Source organism: Protopterus annectens, chromosome 9.part0 (genome assembly GCF_019279795.1).
Source record: "Protopterus annectens isolate FY-2018-M chromosome 9.part0, PAN1.0, whole genome shotgun sequence".
In the NCBI taxonomy this organism is placed as follows: Eukaryota; Metazoa; Chordata; order Ceratodontiformes; family Protopteridae; genus Protopterus; species Protopterus annectens.
Window position 1 is genome coordinate 49,002,431 of NC_056743.1, and position 24,498 is coordinate 49,026,928.

At 40.2% G+C, this 24,498-nt stretch overlaps 1 protein-coding gene across 2 annotated transcripts in view; it reads right to left on the reverse strand.

Annotated features, from left to right (window-relative positions):
- Window positions 1-24,498, reverse strand: part of SLC6A5 (solute carrier family 6 member 5) — a 1,534,607-nt gene that overhangs the window by 915,688 nt on the left and 594,421 nt on the right. The window lies entirely within an intron of this gene.

Here is a 24,498-nt window from a genome sequence, read left to right on the forward strand (position 1 = left end):
TCTTTTACAGCACCAACACTGTGCCAGGTACACCAAATGTTTCGCTGCACATGTTGTCCTTACATTAAATCTAAACCTCCTATTAAGGTCAGGATGTACAAACACACCATCACTATCTATTAGACCACAAAAGTTACAAGAACCACAGGGTTATGGTCCACAGCCTCTCTCACAGGCTCTAATCCCCCTGTCTGGGTAACATAACATCATCTTACGTGACTTACAATTTCTAAATCCAAACATTGGTGTCTCCCCCACCACTTTGCTGATTTTATCATCCATCATCAAGAGGTGCCAATGACTCTGGAATACCCCCTTAATAGCACCAATATTGCTGGTATATAACCCTCTCATTAAAGCTGCCGGACCTCTCAATGCCTCGTCCTATTCCTGCTGGGTCCTGGGATGAGGAAAAATAGGGTTTGGCTCACCCCCCCCTCATAGAATCAAAATCCACTATAAGGGGGCCTGCTTCAGCATCTTTATAACCCCTATGTCTCAAGGACTGTCTAAGGGTCTCACAGCTTCCCCTATAATCTGTATCAACACTGTGCAAATGAGAAACCCTCATACTCTGTCCCTTCACTATGTTGTTGAAAACCCTTTTGGGGTGCATACTCCTCCTATGGAGTATCAAATTTCTACAGCACTCCTTCCTAAATAAACTGGTAGTAAGTCTATAATCTGAACATTTACTTATCAGTACATCAAGGAACTCCATAGAAGTACCCGACCATTTATGAGTAAATCTCAAAAAAATGCAAGATTCATGCAATTTTATCACAAAGCATTCTAAATTCTCAGGGGTTCCACTCCACAGCAAAAAGATGTCATCAACAAAGCGATGGTAAAAAAGCACATTCTGTAGATATAATTCCATACCAAATACTTCCTCCAACTCCCATGGCACCATCATGGCATTGGCATAATTGTTGGTGCAACAAGTCCCCATCGCCACACCATGCTTTTGTTTATAGTAGTGATTATCAAACACAAATATGTTGTTACTAAGTGCCACATCCATAAAGTCCCTGAAATACCTACGCATATATTTAATCCCTTTGGTATTAGGCATAGTCATAAACAGGGACACCATGTCTAGGGTAACCAACATTAAATCTCTAGACTTATCATAACCCTCCATAAATGAAAACAAATCCTGTAAAAAAATGTTTTGTATCCCTCAATATAGCTTAGATTTATCCAAAATAGGCCTAACATGCCTTTCAACAAAAATGGAGAAGGGGTGGGTGATCCACCCTTTCCCAAGCACTGTAGGCCTAAAGGGGGGGCTCTAGGGTTCTTATGTACCTTAGGCAGACCTTGGAAAAAGGGCACAACAGGGGACTCAACTGTAAGATATTGTGCTAACTCCATAGTAATCGAAAAACTCAGCATATAATCATTCACCATATACCGCATCTCTTTTATCAAGTCGTGTATGCACTTAATATCCATCTTTTCATACATCAGTCCATCCATCAACATGTTATTCACTGAATCAAAATAAAAACTCCTATCCATAACCACGGTCATGCCACACTTATCCGCTGGATGTATTACTATTGAGGTATCATTTTCTATCGCATTAAGTGCTTCTTACTCACTCCTACTCATATTAAAGAATTTCTTGTCAATTGGTTTACTGTCAAAATAATTATACAGATCCTGTTCACATATCTTACAAAAAGCTTCAAGAATTGGATGATTCATTGGTACCAAATTACTAAATTTTCTAAAACTACATTGCCTCAAGTCTGAACCACTAGCAAGAGATTCTTTAATATGAGTAGGAGTGAGGAAGAAGCACTTAATGCAATACGAAATGATAACTCAATAGTAATACGTCCAGCGGATAAGGGTGGCATGACTGTGGTCATGGATAGGAGTTTTTATTTTGATTCAGTTAATAACATGTCATCTTTATTAGACCGATACTTGATAAGTGCAAACTATCTAGTTAGGATGTACTTGCCAGTTGGTTTAGTCAAATTTGTCTCCTGTTTTTTGTTTTATCTTATGTTGTTTTTTAGAGTTTTATGCGCAGATTTGTATGTAATAGGATCTCTCCTTTTAATAAGTAATGATGTTATCTGGATGTATGCAGTTAGTATATGAAGATGGGAATTGTCATGGGGTATACTATTGGTGGATTTGAACTGTCTTAATTAATAATATGATTATTTAATGATGTATGTCTGTGTGTTTTACTATCATTACGGTCTGATGAAGCCAATGTTTGTTTGGTGAAAGCACTTACCGACTTGCAAATATTTTATTAAAGTGTGAATACGTCTCTACAATTTTCGTTGGATGTTTTTATGAGTGCTGTGCATCCTGCTGCCATCATTGTTTGTAGCATTTTATGTAACGCAACCAACATTTCACAAATAGCACATTAGGTAACACAATTAACACTTCACAAACAGCACATTGCCAACTGGCTTACAGACAGAACTCACACGGTAAGAATAGCGGGCTCCAGGTCCAACCCTAAACTAGTCACAAGTGGTGTCCCGCACGGCTTGGTCCTAGGACCCCTACTGTTCGGCATATACTTTTCAGAAGTACAGGCAAACACAGGAGGACTATGGCTAACCAGGTTCACCGATGACTGCAAACTGAGAGCCATAATTGACACTCCGGCTGACACGGACATCCTCCAAAAGGGCCTTACTGAGACAGACACCTGGTGTCAAAGTCATGGCCTCACTCTAAATGCCAAAAAATGCATAGTCATCCCATTTGGGAAAACAAAATACCCATGAATTACTACATAGGTGGCAGCCCCCTTAATACAGAAGAGGTAATAAGAGATCTGGGGACCCGGATAGATAGTAATCTCTCCTTTGACAATCATAGTGCCAAAGTAGTTAGGAAATCCTTATATGTGGCCCATCTAATTACTAAAGGGTTAGCATCTAGAAATAAAGAGGTTATAGTGCCCCTCTACTCGCCAGTCATCAGACCCATCATAGAGTACAATGCTTCATTTGGGATGTACCTCACAAGACACTTCCAACAGCTGGAGAGGCCACAAAAGTACCTCACCAAGAGGATTACTGGCCTCATGTCCTATACAGCCCGACTGAAAAATCTCCAGATGTACTCAGTGGCATATCACTTACTCAGATAATCTCTGCCTGACTTACAAAGCCATGTCCAACTCAGAATTGATGGGCATGCTCCACCTAAAGAAATCCAAGTCACTGCGAGCCACGCACTCTAGTGAACTAAACCTCACCGCAACAATAAATAGAACATGCTGGAGGGATAGATTCCTGTCACAGAGACTCCCCATGCTTTGGAACAAAATTCCAGACTACATTAGGCAGAGCCCCTCACTAACACTCTTCAAGAGAAACCTTGACAAGTGGATGGGTAACAGAAAATACACCCCTGGGATCACTTCATTGGTTTTGCTTGACAGAGGATCAGTTAATTAATCAATGGGGCGGCGAAAGCCTACACACTCTGGCTAGGCTTATAAATGCCCTTGGGCAGATAGCCTAGTACCTACCTATGAACCTAGAAACCTATGTAACACAACCAACATTTGACAAACAGCACATTATGTACCACAACCAACATTTCACAACAGCACATTATGCAACACAACCAACACTTCACAAACAGCACATTATGTAACACAACCAACACTTCACAACAGTTCCTTACGTAACACAACCAATACTTCACAAACAGCACATTATGTAACACAACCAACACTTCACAAAACAGCACATTATGTAACACAATCAACATCTCACAAACAGCACATTATGTAACACAATCAACACTTTACAACAGCACATTATGTAACACAACCAACACTTCACAAACAGCACATCATGTAACACAACCAGCACTTCACAAACAGCACATTATGTATCACAAACAACACTTCACAAACAGCACATTATGTAACACAGCCAACACTTCCACTTCTTCCACCAACTCTGTCTGAAAAACAGTACATAAAAAAACACTGTAAACTAAATCACCACAATATTTTAATTATGTATACTAACTTCACAGTTACACAACAGCAACAAAGGGAAAAGTCTATTAAACAGCAATGTAGCAAAAGTCATCTACAGTACAGCTTCACAAAGAAAGCATTCAAGAGAATATCCACTTTATAAATCCACTGGAAAAATGAATTTCAAAGTAATGCATCATTCTCAAAGAGAAAGTACTTTAAACAGATAATATACCAGGTGGTTTAAAATGTTCTATGTCTGGAAGCATAAAAATTACAGCATAAGCAGCAGAACTGCATGCTAATTAACCAATCCAACTATTCAATAAGCTATAGAGCATCCATATAGACTCTATGCTGGTTTATCCTGTGTATTCCCAAACTTTTGGAATACAGCCACAGAAAGGAGTCTACGTGGACAGAACCATGCCAACTGCTACATTTACAAGGTAAGTCTTGAACCTGCAGTGTATTGTGTAATATTAGGAATGAGTGGTATATTCTTGTATTACACTAATGGAGCAACATAGCCTTGTTTATACCATAACAGTAGCTCCCCTTTGCTTTCGCCCCACAAAAGAACAGTCTTTCCTTAATTGTGCCATAACAGTGTTGTACCTATGCTCCGCCCAAGAGAACAGGAAAATGACACAATTTGCTAAAAAGCCCTCTTTGAAATGCTAAACGTTTTATCAAAGGAACTGTCCCTGACATCCAACACCATCCTGACACCAAGACATCTGTAGCAGCTGGAAAAGTCACAGAAATACCTCACAAAGAGGATTACTGGCCTCAAACAAATGCCGTACACTGACCACCTCAAAAATCTCCAGCTTTACTCCGTAGCATATCGCCTACTCCGAGGTGATCTCTGCCTAACATATAAAGCTATGTCAAACCAAGAGCTGTTGGACATGCTATACCTAAAGAAATCCCAATCCCTCCGAGCTACATGCTCTAGGGACCTAAACTTTGTTACCACAATAAACAGGACATGCTGGAGGGATAGATTCCTGTCCCAGAGACTCCCCATACTCTGGAATAGGCTACCCATCTATGTCAAGCAAAGTTCTTCATTAGTACTCTTCAAGAAAAATCTTGATGAGTGGATGGGAAATAGGAAATACACCCCTTCTGTGTCTCTGCTCGACAGTGGCACAGGAAAATAACTTTCTTGGGTGGAGTAAGCCAGGGAACCTTGTCGGCTAGGCTTACATACGCCCTTGGGCCGATAGCCTAGTACCTACCTATGAACCTATGAAACATTTGTATATATTTATCACATAGCATTCCATTTTCACATATTAGCAGTCATGTATACCTCTGAAATGGCTTGGCAAACATGCCCATGCCATCAGTACAATTCTAACTAATACATACAGATAAAAGTGTAAAATCCCATGCTTAAGATATTTTTTAAATACATTCCAGCATATGCAGTATGTAGGTGACCAAATGGAAATATACCTTCTGAAGTGCAGTACTTCTCTGTACATCTATATCCTGAAGAAATGGCATTATGTGCAGTCTTTCCAACATAAAAAAGTATCCCCGCCATCAGTTTGCGGAGCTACACTGTTGCCTTTCTGTGGACTAGATTCAGGGTTGTTAGCATGGTGAAGATGCAAATGAGGTATGAATTCGGTAGAATTGCTGAATCCCAAAAAAGTTGGATTCATGTTGAAGATGTAAACATAGTGCAGGCACTCCTTCGGTGTTTGTTTTTAATGGATTGCAAGTGTTACTGATTAGTGGTTGGGAGGTGGAAAACACAGCAGCACTGCAGGCTGCCTTACTTCCACTAAGTGTGTTGGGTTAGATCTGCAAAGGGTTAGATGTAAGGTTGGAAATGTAACTAAGCAGCACACAAGTCACAGGTTGTATTCCTTAACATCAAACCTGCCCTTCATTTGTTGGCAACTGCAAATGATATTATTTCCACTTAACCTCACACATCGTAAGGCCAATGATATAGAATGACTTACACACTGCATGTCTCAGAGTACAGCTCGGATACATGAACAATGGCCAAAAAACACACATATTTAAGACAGAGATATGCATTTGCAAGCAATAATCATGGCAAGTTGTGTGATCACTAGGTGCACTACATCCAAAAGTGATACATGTACAAATAACATTTGTATGGTTTGATATCACTGTGCATGCTGTTGCAGTTGGTTGTGTGAATTAAGTTCTTTGCTGCAAAGCTGTTTGCATGGCAAAGAGTGATAAGGCACACCTCCTGCATTTTGAAGGTGCATTGGAGTGAGAGTTCAAATCCCGACCTCTGTAGAAATATCTCATGTGTGATAGCATTTTGTATTGTGTATATCATAGCTTGCTTTTCTTCATTTCAACAACCTTTCCCTTTTTTTCCTTTCTTCTTTTATTTATGTGTTTTTAATTAGCCAGTATTTGTGTGATGCACCAAGTAGCTCAAACATGGGAAATGGAGAAAAATGAATGTCAGGTTTGGCTATGCTTAGATGGTTTGCATGAATTGCACCAGTGCACAAACTGGACAACTGGACCACCTAGGAAGCAGACAGGACCCAGACTGCCAAAAATAGAAACCAGATGCTTTCAATTAATACTACTGGGCATTGCGCAAACCCCAGTATGTGACATTGCACTGTGGTTAACAGACAGCCCTTAAAAATGATTAGCAAAATAGGGTATGTCATGTAACTAATCCAGTGGCCGCAGGAGTTAAGTGTAGGGCTGAAGTACAGATGGTCCTGGATTCTAGTACAGGGTGTGCAACCTTTGTTTTACTGTTGTGACATTGCAGTTTATAGCAATGAACTGCAACATAGACAAGTGTTTTCTCAAACTACTTGTGGCACCAGGTGTTAGTCTAGGACTGCCATACATATGGTCCTGGGGTTGAATCCAGTATATTGTATACAATTTTACTGTTGTTCCACTTCCAATTACAGTCATTTTCACTTATAACACTTGACATGGTGTACCTGATATTAATTATATGTATGATGGCTAAGGCACTAGTATTGTGTAAGTATGTATTTATTTATCTATGTATTATCACATTTATTATCAAATGTATGACTGTGGCTGTGAACTATATTCCTGTAAGTATATTTCTGCTATCTGGATTGCCATAGGATTATAGTATCATAGTAAATTATTAGGCTAATGGCCCTGGGGCTCTTACAAGCCTAGTCAAGAGTTTATCCACCCCAAAAAAAACTTCAATCAGCCCCTGTCACCCCTGTCAATGAGGGAGACAGGTGGAACTCCTGGGACACATTTGTGGTTTCCCATCCACTCATCAAGGTTGCACTTGAAGAGGGTCAGCAACGTACTTTGTTTGAAGTGTATGGGAGTCTATTCCAGAGATGGGGCAGCCTCTGGGAGACAAAACTGTCTCTCCATCAGGTTTTGTTAATGTCACATATTAGATTTAGGCCTTTCAATTGGGTAATGCATGAGGAGTTAGACTTATAGCTATGGAGTAGCTGTAGTAGAACAGGGTCTGAGATTGCCTTGTAGGCGAGACACATATCACCTCTGAGCAATCTGTATGATACCGAGTAGAGTGATAGTGATTTGAACCTGTCCACAATGGACAGGTGCTGAAGGCCATGGATTCTCTTTGTGAGGTATTTCTGTGACTTTTCCTGTTGGTGCAGGTGTTTGGAGAGGTACATACTAAATGGGGTGTTTTACTCATTTATTGGCCTAATGAGGGAGGAGTACAGAGAGGTAATAGCCTCTGTTTTTCTGGATGCAATCCCTCTACTTATGAGATGAAGCAAGTAGGCTTTTTTGACCACTGCCACTACATGATTTTCAAATTTGAGATAGTTGTCAACCTGAGTACCCAAGTGTCTCACCACAGGTTGTGTGCTTAGGGTGTTGCCATTGATGTGGTAATCAGTAGGGGCCATGTTTTTGCCAAATGGCATGATAATACATTTTTTTTGCATTTAACTTAAGATCATGACTTTGGCACCAGTCATTTTTTGCTGTGATACCCTCTTGTAGTGTGTTAACATCATTTGGGGAGTCAATGACAGCACTCAACTTACAGTCATCTGCACACATGGTTAGCCACAGGTCAATTGTCTTTGCCTGGACCTCTGAGAAGCAGATGCCAAACAGTAGGGGTCCCAGGACAGATCTCTGGGGAATACCACTAGTAACAGGTCTGTTGTCAGAGGCGGAGGCACCTATTTTGACCTTGTGGGTCCTATCGGTGAGCCAGTTGGCCACCCACCTAATGAGATAGAAATTTACTCCAAGTTGTGTTAGCTTTTCAATGATGCCCAAGTGGGGGATTGTGTCAAAAGCTTTAGCCAAGTCATGGTAAGCTGTATGTACTGACTTTCTCTTATCCAGTGCATTGGTGACAGTCTCAAAAAATTTAACCAGGTTCAACAGGCAAGATCTGCCCTTGGTGAATCCAAACTGGGTGGGGTCAAGTGCTTGGAGACTGCCTATGTCCCTGTTTATGAAGTCCATAATAATAAACTCCATGGCCTTACAGATCAGACTTGTCAAGCTGATGGGGTGATAGTTTTCATTGTGAGTAGTTGCACCACCTTTGTGCAAAGGGATGACAATGGCAGTTCTGCACTCTGCTGGAATGAAGCCTGTACTTAGGTTATGGTTGAATAGGCTGCTCAATGGTGAGACTAGTTCTTGCTGGCGATGGTGCAGAAAACAGCCTGGGATACTATCAGGTCCCATGGAAGCTGTGTTCTTTGCATTGGATAGGGCCTTTAACACTTGATCTATGGAGATGTGAGGTGCGGGACAAGTTTTGGGGATGTAGAATGGGCCTTTGTGGGGGCAGGGGGTGAAGTTTATGTTGAACATATCTGCTAGCAGGTTGGTTAAGTCAACAGGATCAGTGTAAATGGTACCATTAAGAATTAATTTGGAAAAAACCTGGGCTTTGCCATGGAGGTTCCTGATGTAACTAAAGAAGACTTTGTGGTTAGCCTTTGTTTTGGTGGCTAGTTTCAATTCATAATAGACTTTGGAGGTTTTCACTAGTGATCTAATTTGCTTCTTGAGGCTAAGGAGGGAGTTATTCCAGTTGGGAATGTGTGCCTTTTTACCCTTGGATAACAGTTTCTTACTTTTGTTGTAAAGCCTGTTGATAGTGGATGTCCACCAGATAGGTTTGTGTTTCTTGAGGAGCAGGTTTTAGTTCTGTTGGGTATGGCTGAGTCCATGCAGCTGTACAGGTGCTTGTATACTAGACTGGCATACTGTTCAGCATATTTGCCTGCATCCTCTGAGGGGAGCAGTGGTGTGAAGCTACTGATACCCCCCTTAGAAGGTTATAGTCAGTTTTTGGGAAGTTCTTTAGCCTGATTACTGCTGGGAGTGGGGAGTTGGATGGGATCGACACTTCAAGTGAGACAGACCAATGGCCTGATCTCACTAGGGAAGAACTAACTATGGGTTAGTACTCCTGACAAAGAAGAGATTGTCACCACAAACACCACACCACCCACATCACATAGCCAAGCACAACACACACCCACCTATGCAGATGTCCTCAGTAAAAATTTACCTAAACAGCAGAGACCTCCAAAACACACTCACAAACATTCCACACACAACACCAAACATATCACAGACAGCAGACACTCAGGCTAAACTGGTTTAGTACATTAGAATTGATGAAGTCAAGGAATCATTGGGTGAGTGCATTAGAGCAGGAATAGTTCACCCAGTCTATCGTGGGGTAGTTGAAGTCACCAAGGATAGGGGTGTTAGGAAGTACCTTGATAGACTCAAGTAGATCCAGGTAGGAGGAGTGGGTGTCCTGAGTCATGGAGGGGAGGTCTATAGCTGGCTATAACTTGGATGGGTATCTTGCCAATTGTCAGTTGCACCTGGAGTAGCTCTAGTGCATCATGCTGGCAAACCACTCGGGAGGTGTACTTGTCTTTAATGAAAATAGAGACTCCACCACCCTTAGTCTTCCCAACCTCAATTTGGGGTCAGAATGTGTGGAATGAGGTATAGCCTGGTAAGGCAGGGGTGTTTTCTGCAGCCTTGAACCAGGTTTCTGTGACCGCACAGACATAGGCATCTTCCAGTGCAAGAAGAGCCTCCAGTGAGTGCATTTTTAGGTTAAGGCTCCTAACGTTAAGCAGCATGACCTTCAATTTGCTTTTTGACAGATCTTTTATGTTGGAAGATTTGTCTTTGGGACATTGCCTAAAAAAAGGCACAATAGGGGAGGCAACAGCCTTGGTCAGAATCCTGAATTCCATGGGTGACAAGTGGAGAAATCTCTGGCAAAGCATTGAGGCCTGTCAACCATGTCATCCCAGCCAGACAGAAACTGGATCCCCTTGGAATGACACCAGAAACTAAGCCAAATGTTGAAGTCAATTATTTTTTGTTGGTACTGTGGTATAATTCTTGATGAAGGTAGGATGTTGCTTAAGGCTAGGATCATACCTGCCTGGTACACGTACTCTGAGAGCTCAGTCATGTCTCTCTTCATATAGTTCAGGGAGGTACATCTCAAGTATTTCACACCAGCATGAACAATGACAGAGTCATACTTGCACCTGTTGTGGAGAGACTTAAGTGCGAGCATGATGTGGCAATGACAGTCATACTTGTACCTGTTGTTGAGAGACAAGTGTGTGCATGATGTGGCAATGACAGAGTCATACTTGTACCTGTTGTGGAGAGACTTAAGTGTGTGCATGATGTGGCAATGACAGAGTCATACTTGTACCTGTTGTGGAGAGACTTACGTGCGTGCATGATGTGGCAATGACAGTGTCATACTTGTACCTGTTGTGGAGAGACTTAAGTGTGTGCATGATGTGGCAATGATAGAGTCATACTTGTACCTGTTGTGGAAAGACTTAAGTATGTGCATGATGTGGCAATGACAGAGTCATACTTGTACCTGTTGTGGAGAGACTTAAGTGTGTGCATGACGTGGCAATGACAGTGTCATACTTGTACCTGTTGTGGAGAGACTTAAGTGCGTGCATGATGTGGCAATGACAGTGTCATACTTGTACCTGTTGTGGAGAGACTTAAGTGTGTGCATGACGTGGCAATGACAGAGTCATACTTGTACCTGTTGTGGAGAGACTTAAGTATGTGCATGATGTGGCAATGACAGAGTCATACTTGTACCTGTTGTGGAGAGACTTAAGTGTGTGCATGATGTGGTGGATTCTTTCACCTGACTGACAAATGACCATGATCTTCTCCTTGTCGAGCCTGGTGAAGGGGACATTGGTGTGTCTCACAATTGAGTTGCTAATGACTAGTATGTTTGGTTAATTGTTGTGCCTTATTGACTGTGTGTGTTTATTGTTATGCCTTATAGGCAGTGTTTGTGAGACACTGGTGTGTTGTCTGCTGTCTGTGATGTGTTTGGTGTTGTGTGTGGAATGTTTGTGAGTGTGTTATGGAGGTCTCTGCTGTTTAGGTAAATTTTTACTGAGGACATCTGCATAGGTGTGTGTGTGTTGTGCTTGGCTATGTGATGTGGGTGGTGTGGTGTTTGTGGTGACAATCTCTTCTTTGTCAGGAGTACTGAATGTGGCATGAGAGAGAGCATGGATTCCAGGTTATTGATATACATGCATTTCTTACAAGTAGAATTATGTGCTAGAAGAGGGTTGTCAGTGAACATGAGGCAGTTGCTACACTGTCTCAATATGCCCATGTTGACCAGGCTGGCAGGAGAAACTGATGGGAATTGTCCAGACGTAGTGTTCTGAAACTTTGATGGACTAATGGAGAGAGGGTTTTGATAAGGGCTTGTCCACATGAGTGTAGACCTCAAAAATCTACTTAAATATAAAATAACTGGCCTGAAGCGCAAGTGCTCAAACAAAACTAAGAGGGTTAGAATAACAGACAAATTTAATCAGGCTACTAACAAGCAGTAATAAATACAACAGAATAAAAGCACTTCAACACTTAGGTGCAAGCAGCAAGGCAAAATAAGGTAATAAAGTAGGAAGACCATGATTACAGTAAAAACAGGTGAATAAAGTGTAAAATAACTCAGAATTGATGGACATGCTCCACCTAAAGAAATCCAAGTCACTGCAAGCCATGCGCTCTAGTGAGCTAAACCTTACCACAACAATAAATAGAACATGCTGGAGGGATAGATTCCTGTCACAGAGACTCCCCATGCTTTGGAACAAAATTCCAAAGTACATTAGGCAGAGCCCCTCACTAACACTCTTCAAGATAAACCTTGACGTGTGGATGGGTAACAGAAAATACACCCCTGGGATCACTTCATTGGCTCTGCTTGACAGAGAATCAGTTAATTAATCAATGCGGTGGCGAAAGCCGACACATTCAGGCTAGGCTTATAAATGCCCTCAGGCAGATAGCCTAGTACCTACCTATGAACCTATGTTTTTTTTTGCCATGGTCTTCCACATTTGTCCAACACACATACACAACTGCTTGTACATCCAATAACCTGGAAATTGCTTTGCTCACCACTGTTGGGCTCCGCTGACCATGGGGCACTGCCAAGCATTATGTTTGAGTGATAGCGCACGAAGGCACACCTCATCACAAAAGGTTTCTCATCCAGGAAAAAAGAGGTAATTGTTCCCCTCTACTTGTCACCCATTAGACCCATTATAGAGTACAATGTCCCTTTTGGAATGTACCTCACAAGACATCTACAACAACTGGAAAGGCTGCAGAAATACCTCACAAAGAGGATCACTGGCCTCAAACAGATGCCCTATGCAGACCATCTCAAAAAACTCCAGCTTTACTCCATTGCATATTACCTACTCACAGGCGTTCTCTGTCTAACATACAAAGCTATGTCAAACCCAGAGCTGTTGGACATGCTCTACTTAAAGAAATCCCAATCCCTCTGAGCTACACGCTCTAGGGACCTCCTAAACCTTGTCACCACAATAAACAGAACATGCTGGAGGGATAGATTCCTGTCCCAGAAACTTCCCATACTCTGGAACAAATTACCTATCTATATCAAACAAAGCTCCTCATTTGCACTCTTCAAGAAAAATCTTGATGATTGGATGGGAAATAGGAAAGTCACCCCACGGATCACCTCTGTGGCTCTGCTCAACAGGGGCACAGGAAAATAATTTTCTTGGGTGGCGAAAGCCAGGGTACCTTTTTGGCTAGGTTTATATAGGCCCTAGGTACTGACTGGTATCATGCATATGTGCTATATATGCACATGTCAAGGAGTACTTGCTGCAATCTGTAGTATAGCGTGCATCTGTTAGGACCTGGTAGTCTTAAGAGTAAAGGTTAAGATAATATAGTCAAATAATTGTATTAATGCATTGTATGTCACACATGAAGGTACTAGCACTAATCTTATCTCTTTTTTTTCTCTCACTCCAACACTTATCTCTCTTTTTTATTTTATTCTATTATTTTATTTTATTATTTCTTTTTTGATTAATTTTATTACTTACCATCAAAATGTGTCCATGTCATCCATGTGCACCACATCACTAAATGCTACACAGCACAGCAGGGTAGGCCTGTCCCACAGGATCCATCTGCTCCCCCTCCACCACCTCTACTGTCCCTGCACTACCTGCCCCCTCAGGTAGTTCTGCCCTGAGGCTGGTCCAGTGGTACCCTCTGGGAGCAGTGACAGAGGTTGTGCATTTATCACCCGCATTGAGTTTCCAGGGATGGTGTGTAGGGTTGTGCCCACACTCTTGGTGCATGCTTATGCCAGCTGGAGTGGCTGCTCTCCTTCATTGTACATCATACCAAGAGGAGGAGAAGGAGATGTCAAGTGCTCCAGCCAGTGGTATATTGAGATGACAGTGATGACAGTCCAGTGGCTGAGGACTCGATTCTTAGTGTCACCCAGCTTGGCAACCATGAGTTCTAAATGTCTCCACCTTTATCCCAATCATGGTGTCCACCAACCTCTTGTGTCCATCACTGTGCCTATGTCTTGTCTTATTTGTCTTGTCTATCTGCAATTGCTGCCTCACCTACCCAACTTACCTGACACATACCTACCTATATCCCTTCCCTAACATTCCTCTCTCTCTCTCAAAAAAAAAAAAAAAGAATGGGCAGCTGTCCCAAAAAAAAAAAAAAATCATAAAATCATCCCAGACATAGCTCTCCATTTCTCACATGTGTTTCTCACATGTGTCTTCTTGACACACTTGATTCAGTCCAGTTTGCTAGGCAACAAGATTGCACTGTGGTCAGCCTCTCTCTGGAGGTGACAGTCCAAATTCAATGGATAGCTATGGTTCTTTCCTACCTCCCTCCTGCACATTCCTGCCCTGCTTCTCCCTTTTTCTTCCCCTGCTTGCTCCCTGTTTCACCACTATCCTGTCTTCCCCATTTCTTTCTTTAATGCATTATTGCACAATGGTGTGCATCGTACACCAATGCACAGCAACTGCAATGCAAAAGTACTTAAACTTTTTAGATACAGCTGTATTCGAACCCAGTACTATCTGGCTCCAAAAAGAATGTATCACTACTTTAACTGCATTAACACATGCTGCCACAGAATCAGTTAAGTAGCAAGTGTATTCCAGATACTTAATACTAGCTGTCTAAGTTTAGCAATGTGGCTCGCGTTTATGCACTTGTTTATCTATGCATAAAGATGTGTATCTCCCATGCCTGTACACTTTGCTAATCACTGCAAGAACTACAACCCTGGGGTCTCAGTACTTTTTCCACACATATATCGACCACACTAAAATGTAATATTAAATGTGTGCTATGCAATGCACATCAGTCTGGTAACATGCAGAGCTACAACTACTGACCCATATGCATAAAAAGCATTATCTGCAAGTCTAGTGCAGGAATCAGCATGGACCATATTCACAGGGACATTGCTGACATTCAACACGCTTGATCCTAACCATTTTGATTTTGTCAAGGGTAGATCTTGCTTACTGACCCTTGTGGATTTCTTGGATACTGACCCCAAAGACCTGAATAAGGGATAACAGGACATACCACTTATGTTAGGTTATCCAAAGCCTTTGACACTATCCCCCATTCATGTCTCATAGTGAAGATCTCCCATCTGGGAAGTAGGTCATAAAGTACTAGATGGATTGCCAACTGGCTCAATGACAAAACACACACTCTCAAAGTTGGGGAATGCACCTCCACCACTAGCCCACTCACCAGTGGAACACCACAAGGATCTGTGCTGGACCCTCAACTGTTTGGGAAATATGTCCCTGAACACAGGCAACAGTAGTTGGCTTGTGGTTTACCATGTTTGCAGATGACTGTTAACTGAAAATACTCATACAGAGTCCCCCAATGATAGTAATATATTACAGAAGGGTCTGACACAGACTAATGACTGGTGCCAAACTCATGGACTGAACTTTAAAGTATGCAGTGACTCATTGTACCCTTTGTCGAGGAAGTGCCCCTGATAAGTATGATATATACAGCACCCCTTAAAGTCAAACACAGTATTGTGAGACTTGAGAACACATGTTGATAGCAATCTACACTTTCATCACTATGTGCCCATAGTGGTGACACACACATCATACATATGGACATCATATCCAAGACCAGGGTAGTCATACCTCTGCTGTACTCTACCCTTATCACAATAATAATGGAGTACAATGCTATCTGTCTGTATCTCACCAGGCACCTGCAGCAATTGGAGAGAACACAGAATTGTGCCTGGGAGACTCCCAGGCCTTTAACATGACATACATGGAAAGACTGACATACCTGTCACTGTACTTACTATCATGCAAGCTGCTGAATGGCTGCCCTGCAGAGCAGCCTGAGACCCTGCCCTGCCAGAAATGATGGGCATCTGCAATTCAAATGGGACAATAATAATTTGCCCCAGGGTTCTCAACCTAGCCTGTGACATAAACAGAACATCCTGGGGAGACAGATATATCACAAAGTGAGTCACACTCCTCTGTAATAGTCTCCCACTGCGTGTGAAGCAGTGCTCTTCAATGACCCTGTTCAAGCGCAACCTTCACTACTGGTTGGGTGATTGTAAAGTCACATCTGGGCTGGCACCAATGTCCCTCATGGGCAGGGCCATTTGGTGCTGCTCACAAACACTCTCTGCTAAAAATTACCATCCAGCTATGCTCAATAAGGGTACTTGTGTTTTTACACAGCTAAGCTTCTAAACACCCTGATGTTATTAGGTTAGTAGCCTCATATGAATCTATGGAGCTATGTGCCTATGCAGGCCTCCCAAACTTTTGTCCCCCACATGACCTGCTGATGTTATCTTCAATAAGTTCACCTGTATTCTTGCATAGATCACACTTGTGCCATAGCACTTGCATAACATACTGAGTTCTGTAAATCCAGTGACTACAGAAATAAAAACAAACAAGTAAAATAGAAGTCACTGGAATCACAAGTAGCTGGTAATGAAGTGGTTTATTAGACTCAAATGACTTTTAAAACTGCTAGTAAAAACTTTCACCTTAAACAAGGCTTCTTCAGGCATATCAAACAAAAAATACCATCTACCATTTATATAACATCAAAGTGGGTCACATGATGACAACCAGGCTCGTTTGTGTTTCTCTTTCAACAAAGGCTTTAAAGATACATAACTATTCAAACCATGTAAAATATGTGCCCCTAAGTGTAAAATCCAATTAAATTATTTTTTCAGTAAAATGATTAATATTACCCCACATATATTACTGTCAATTACTCTTAGAATTGAAAATGTAAAACTATGTCCAGAGCCATTGTCTCTAATGTGTTTATATAGTGCATTTGTAACTATTTCTCTTTTAATCTCAGACAGGTGGTTGCAAGTATGATCTTTTAACCCCTGGTTCATTTTACCCACATAATATGCTTGACATGCAACACATCTAGCCAGATAAACAACATTTCTAGTTTCACAATTACTATATGCATTAAGTCTAAAAGTCTTGTTAGAAACTGGATGAGTAAAATATTTATCACAACAAATGAAACTACAGGAGTCTGCCACATTCAGAGGGATCATTATTAATTGGTCGTGTCATATGTGTCTGCTCTTTATAACATAATTACTGCTTCAAATTTCGATTATTCTTATAACCAAAGTATGGTCTCTCATCGGCTGCCATCTGTAGTGCTGGTATATTTATTATTTATTTATTTATTTATTTATTTATTTATTTGTTTGTTTGTTTGCTTGTTTGTTTGTTTGTTTGTTTGTTTGTTTATTGATATTTGTTGACCAGGAAAGTCCACTGGGTCAGAGACCCATTTTCAGTGGAGGCCCAGGAAGAAAAACCCCACAAAAAGTAAGATACAAAGAATAAAATATATTGAAACATGGGTGTTACAGAGAGCTTAAAAACATGAGCAGGGTTAAATACAGTATTACAGAATTCAAATACAATATAGATACAAAATTCAAATACAGCAATACAAAAATTCAAAATACAAAACAAATACAAAAATTCAGATACAGTAGTACAATAGTTCAAATATGAGTTCTGTAAAGAAGAGTTTTACAATGGATAAAGGGAGGAAAGATATGAAGCATATAGTAAAGTGTTTAAGGTGGTTTGGGGGTAATTAGGCAGGAACAGGTTGGATTGCTGAGATAATGGTCTTTCAGTGCAGTTTTAAAAGATTTTTAAAGAGTCTAGTTGAGTGATGTGGGATATCATGCAAGATGTGCCAGTATTTTTCGATGATTTTCCTAACACTGGCAGTATTTTAATTATATGTTAACATGCATCTAACTTTACCCTGTGAACATTTACTCATTAGTAACTCTTGGCTAGCTTCTGAGAATAGTGGCTTAGCTGTGGTAGATCTACAACTGTTAACATCGTCACAAATCTCTAGTACTTTCTGCTCATTATAACCTCTATCAACAAACTCTACAGCAGTGTTATGTAATCGCAACCACACATTCTCATCAATTGTGTTCTGTTTCAATCCACAAACCAGGGATGACTCCTTGGCCTGATAGCTTTGATTCCACCCTTAAAAAAAGTTTGGTTATCAATTACTTCCCATATTGCTCATATCATAGAACCACATTAAGACTCATAGCATAACAAATAGCTGTTTAATTCAATCTATGAAAATGTTCATTTTCATACCAAATTTGGATCCCTTACTTATTAAGAATCACTATCACATTTCCAGCCTGGCGCAGATGGATAAAAGCCTGACTGCACCCCAGAATCCCCTTGTTTAACTATCATCATTGGTGCTGGAGAAACTGGGTGGGCAGAATGGGAAGAGTGACTGAGGAGGAGAGATTGGGTGGGGGAAATGGGGAGGAGTGGCTGATGAAGAGAAATTGAGTGGAGAGAATGGGAGGAGTGACTGATGAGGAGAGATTGGCAGGGAAGAATGGGAGGAGTGGCTGATGAGGAGAGATTGGCTGGGAAGAATGGGAGGACTGTCTGATGAGAAAAAATTGGGTGGAGAGAATGGGAGGAGTGGCTGATGAGGAGAGATTGGGTGGGAAGACTGGGGAGGAGTGGCCGATGAGGAGAGATTGAGTGGGGAGAATGGGAGGAGTGACTGATGAGAAGAAATTGGCTGGGAAGAATGGGAGGAGTGTCTGATGAGAAGAAATTGGATGGGGAGAATGGGAGGAGTGGCCGATGAGAAGAGATTGAATGGGGAGAATGGGAGGAGTGGCCGATGAGGAGAGATTGGCTGGGAAGAATGGGAGGAGTGGCTGATGAGGAGAGATTGGCTGGGAAGAATGGGAGGAGTGTCTGATGAGAAGAAATTGGATGGGGAGAATGGGAGGAGTGGCTGATGAGGAGAGATTGGCTGGGAAGAATGGGAGGAGTGTCTGATGAGAAGAAATTGGATGGGGAGAATGGAGGAGTGACTGATAAGGAGAGATTGGCTGGGGAGAATGGGGAGGAGTGGCCGATGAGGAGAGATTGAGTGGGGAAAATGGGAGGAGTGGCTGATGACAGGTTTCTCACCCTTGGTAAGCATCTTTGCCAAGGCATGTGCTGTAGAATGCATGCCCTTCCTTACAGCATCAATACTTATTGGAATGTGCAAGCTGCTTAGGGGGTTGTGATAGGAAAGCCTACGAACTGATAGAGATTGACAGACTGGCCCACTTCCTATCCCCTGATTCCCATCAACATAACCCTAAAATAATAACACCTTTGTCAACAGGGTACAAGAAGGGAGAGCCACTAGGCATGCCCTGCAGACCCACACACACAAAAAAAGAATTGCAATCCCACTTTCTCATAAATGTATTTAGGGTCTACATTAAAAGACTGAAGAGATGTTTCATCGAACACCTCTTGGTCGACACATAAAGAGTGAATGCACTAATGCGCAAACGCTCAAAACAGCAATTTCTTTCCCTGGGAAAGAAACCACTTGGCCATCCCCATGTGTTTGCCCTTTCCTCACTGTAGTGTGATCTCAGAGTTGCTATATTTAATTAACATATGAAAGTGTGTGTGTGTGTGTGTGTGTGTGTGTGTGTGTGTGTGTGTGTGTGTGTGTGTGTGTGTGTGTGCTAGCAATTTCTTTCCCAGAGAAAGAAATCGCTGTTTTGAGCATTCACGCTTTGGTGCATTTGCTCTTTATTTGTCGACCAAGAGGTGTTCAATGAAACATCTCTTCGGTCTTTTACTATAGACCCATGTATTTATTACAATTTACACAATTGTATTGGCTAACATACTTCTCTTGGTGGCTAATAAATGCATTTTGGACTTAGACTGATGGAACAAACATGTTGACAGGGCAGTATTTACCTATGAACCTATGAAACACCCTGCCTTATCCACATGCTTGTTCTTTCAGTCCCCCCCAACTCCTACCCCAGGAAAGGCAAGGAAGCTGGTGCCTCATTGTTCTTTTCCCACCACCAACTCCTCCAGATGATGGAGCCACTAATCAAATTCAGGTCACCTGGGTTGCAGTCAGGGCTTTACCCCTCTGTGTAATAATGTATTTTTCAGTATATCACTATACTTTTAAATTCAGTTAAAAGGTCTATTTTAAAATTTTAAGGAATAATTGTAATTTTACAATCATGATGATGCATCAATGAAACGTTCAGTCATTCTTGATACAGCATAAAGATACACAAAAGACATTTCTGCTTGAACCTCAAACTAAGTTCTTTTATGCAGGGTGCAATCTACTTCATGGTGGTACAAGAGAAGAAGAGAGACAAACTCCATTTCAGTCAGTTTGCTCCTCCCCCTTCATTATGCTTTATAAACAGTACTGCAAACAAGTCACGTCTTTATCTATACTAAATTAACGCAAATATTGTTCCTTACTATTGTAAACACATAAACAGTACTGCAAACAAGTCACATCTTTATCTATACTAAATTAACCCAAATATTGTTCCTTACTATTGTAAACACATAAACAGTACTGCAAACAAGTTACGTCTTTATCTATACTAAATTAACCCAAATATTTACTGCAAACAAGTCATGTCTTTATCTATACTAAATTAACCCAAATATTGTTCCTTACTATTGTAAACACATTGAAATTGTGATGTAAAACAAGATACAGGAACCATAATAATACCAATATTCTATTCTTTAGAACACTTGGGTAATCTCACAGCTTTTCCTCAGTAACTTCCCTCTGTGAAAAAATGGATATAATTGGTGGAATATCCCAATTTGACTTCCAGCCCTGGTCTAGCAATTATCTTTCCATTTTAATCGTGTTTTTTTTTCAGCTGATTTCCCCTTTGCCATTTGCCCTCCTCTTTATATATTTGTGACAATAACATTCTCACTTCTTGAATTTCAAATTCTTTGTTTTTCATTTTCTAGTTTTAGCCTTTTTTGCTACCATAGCAATAATAAATATTAATGTTATCTGAGATGGTGAAACATGTAGGTGTGGGTCTATTACCACCAGGAATAATAGTTTAGTCACCCTAACATTTTTCTGAATATGTTTATATAAAGCATTTTTACAGTTCTTGTGTTTAATATCATACATATGCTCATATTCCCTAAGTCTTCTCAGTTTTCCCTACATAAAAACAAGAACATAACTGACATAAGGCTATGTACACTAGCCCAACTGAATTGCAGTTACAATGAGTGGGGGGGGGGGGTTGTTATGAAAATGTTATTGACCACCATAAATTCCTCAATAAAAATGGCGAGAGCAGTGACTTTTGCTGGAGTAAGTGTGGTTAGAATGCATTCAATTCTAACAACTTCTTAGTCTTTCCCCTCCTACAAGCTATAGGGAGTTTGAGTCCAAGCTTGTTAATAATATTCCCCCACATGAAAAAAAATTCCAGTTTCTTTCCACTATGTTATCAGTATATTCCACCGAAAGTCAACACTGTAAGTTGTAACCATAGAGCCTATATAGGACATGTTGCTCACGTCATTGTCATTAATAACATTGATTTCTTGGTCCCTTACCAGTAGGCAATAAATTCCCTTCTCTGTGTTTAAAACAACCTCCTTCTGTACCTCTAAAATAAGGTCACTGAGGTATCCTCTCATTAAAAACATTTTAGACAGTTTGACACATTCTGTTAAAAATGTATCAACTTCCAAAACTCTTCCAGCTAAACGTACAAACTCACCTTTTACAATCCCCCTTCTTCTGGTGGGGATGGTGACAGCTAGTATAAAATGAAATCAAGTTTGAGTAGGTTAGTTTCCTAAAAATGTTAGTAACAAAATCTGCCCAACCTACCATTCATTCTTAGACACTTCGACATCTAAGTAGTTAATACTATCAATTCCAATATTATAAGTAAATTTCAAAAAATAAGTGGTTGAAATAATGTAATTAATAAATTCATAAATCTTATTACAAGGTTCTCTCCAAATAATAAATATAGTGTCCAAAAACCGAGTGTATGTGAACGAGGAATTTTATATTTTGTCTCTTAAAATGTACTTTTTCATCCATTGAATCATAATTATATTGGCAAAAAACAGGATACAGACAGCTCCCATTGCCACTCCCTTCAGTTGTAAAAAATATTTCCTTTCAAAAAAATTTATAGTTGTTTTTCAAAATTATTTCCATTAGTAAAATAAGGGTGTTAATTTCAGAGAATGAAAGATAAGTCGATTCAACTAAGAATTCTTGGAAGCATTCAAGACCCAAGTCATGGGAAGCAACATTGCATAATTTACTAACATCAGTTGTAAGAAACACTAACTCTTCTGAATACACCACCTCATTGAGTTTACTTAAAAAGTCCCATAGATACTTATACAGGTAGGTAAAAGGTTCCAAAATATGCTTCAATGGAATATCAATATATTTGGCAATGGGGTGTGATCTGCCTGCTTTTACAATAGGTCTCAAAGGGGGATCCTCAACAATTGTATGAATTTTGGGATCCCAGAATTGAAGGAACTAAAGGATATTGTGCATTAAGGAAATGAAATACCTCACCTGTAAATTGTACCTGGTCCCTTAAGTGATTAAGTAAAAACTTAATCTTAGAATAAAAAACATCACAGCAGTTAATAGAAGATTCCTCATGTTATTATGCAATATCAGACTCATTTTGTCATTACTTGACATAACCACAATACCTCCCTCTTTATCGGGTATTGTGACCCTAACATTCCTGTTTGAATATAAATTCTTTAACAAATACCTTTCCTTAAAGATTATATTAAAATAAGTGTTGTTTCTCCTATTGTTCAACAGGTTTGTAAAATCATACTCACATTCTTTCAAATAGTAAAAGAGAAGGGTGTAAGGGGGTTAAATAAACTCTTTCTGTACAAATTGTTACCAACATCATCATTTTTCTTCCAGTCTAAAAATATCAAATTGAATTTAAGTTTCCTTATATAGAGCTTTAAGTCAGTCACAGTGTTTTTGATGTGTGACCTGGTCAATTTGTGAATTCTGACTGGATGAATCAAATGTAAGTGATGAAGAGTTACTTTTTAAAAGCTTGTTTCAGTGTGCTGTTCTTGTTCTGATGAAGTCCTGTGATTAGAGGAACAAAATTAATTGGATATTAAAAAGTTTTTTACTACTTGTTTGTGCCACTTGTTGTTTTGGTGACGGCTTCTGTATGTTATTACTTCATTGTTTTTTTTTATTTTGTGTTGGATATTAACATCTGGAATGCTATATGTTAAGATCTAACAACTAGCCAAGTATCTAATTAACTAACTCAATGCATCTACAGACTGAGCTATTTTCCTTATATATCTGCCTTCAAATATCATGATCTAGTCCCAGTCTGTTTATTACCTAACATCTGCTTATTTATATTGGATCTCAATGTTCCTTTGCCCAGGGGCAACTATTTAAAATCGTTTTCAGACTTACAAGTAATCTCTGTTTTTGATATGGGCACAGCCAATGCGCATAGCTGGTATTTGAAAGTGAGTATTTTAATTGTTTGCTTCCGTATAATGTTATTCAGCATTACCCATGCATTTCATTACATCAAGGTTTCGCTGCATTTTATAGGTTCATCAAAAAGAATGACTTCATCAGGTTCTGATGAAGTCATTCTTTTTGATGAAGGCACTTAACATGATCACTTGTGGATGTTTTTATTCATTTTTTTTATTAAAATGAAGTAACCTATAGTCCTTTTGGTGCGTTTTCTGATTCTTGGTTATATTTTTGCACCAACACACCAATTTGTTGTTACTAGTTGCATTTTATAGGTTCATAGGTAAGCACTAGGCTAGCTGTCGTCACAGGCCATTTAAGGCTAGTCAGCTGCCCTTTTTGTGCATGAAATAACCTATCCCATTTCGTAATAGATCAGTCTTAGCCATCCTGTGGTTGATAATTATATATTACCCCTAAAGAAAATAACTGGTATCTTACCATAGATACTTTGAGGGGACCCATGCATGGGAAAAGCATTTTAGAGCTGCCTCTATCCATTAGTAGTACAGGGAGCAGTTCCAGGGTATGTTTTCTATTTCACATCCATAGATCCACATTGCACTTGAATATGGACAGAGGTGAGCTTTGTTTTATATGGATGCAGAGTCTGTTCCACAGCAGCGGTATCCTCTGTGAGATATAACTGCCCCTGCAAACTGTTCTGTTGGTGTTACAGAAGAGATTTAGATCCCTAGACCAAGTATTTCTGATACCATTTGACTTGTTGATGTCCAGTGAGTCTATCAGTATTAGATAGGAGGATGCTTTGCATGCCAGACACAGGTCACCTCTTATCAGTCTGTGTATAGTGACAGGACTTTGAGGCTGTCCATGTAGGGCATATTGTTTAGCCCTTGTATTCTTTTAGTAAGATATCTCCGTGGGCATTCCATATCTGCATGTGCTTCAATAGATACATTGTAAATGGGCATTGTATTCAATGATTGGCCTAATAAGGGCCAAGTAAAGGGGGACAATGACATACCCAGAACTAGACCCAATCCCTTGACTCCTAAGCAGTGTAATGTAGAAGAATTTACTTATGACAATGGACACATCTTGTTCAAAAGTTAGGTCATTGTCCACATAAATTCACAAATCCCTAACAATTCATCAACTTCTAGGGGTGTATTTAATATGGTAGTTCT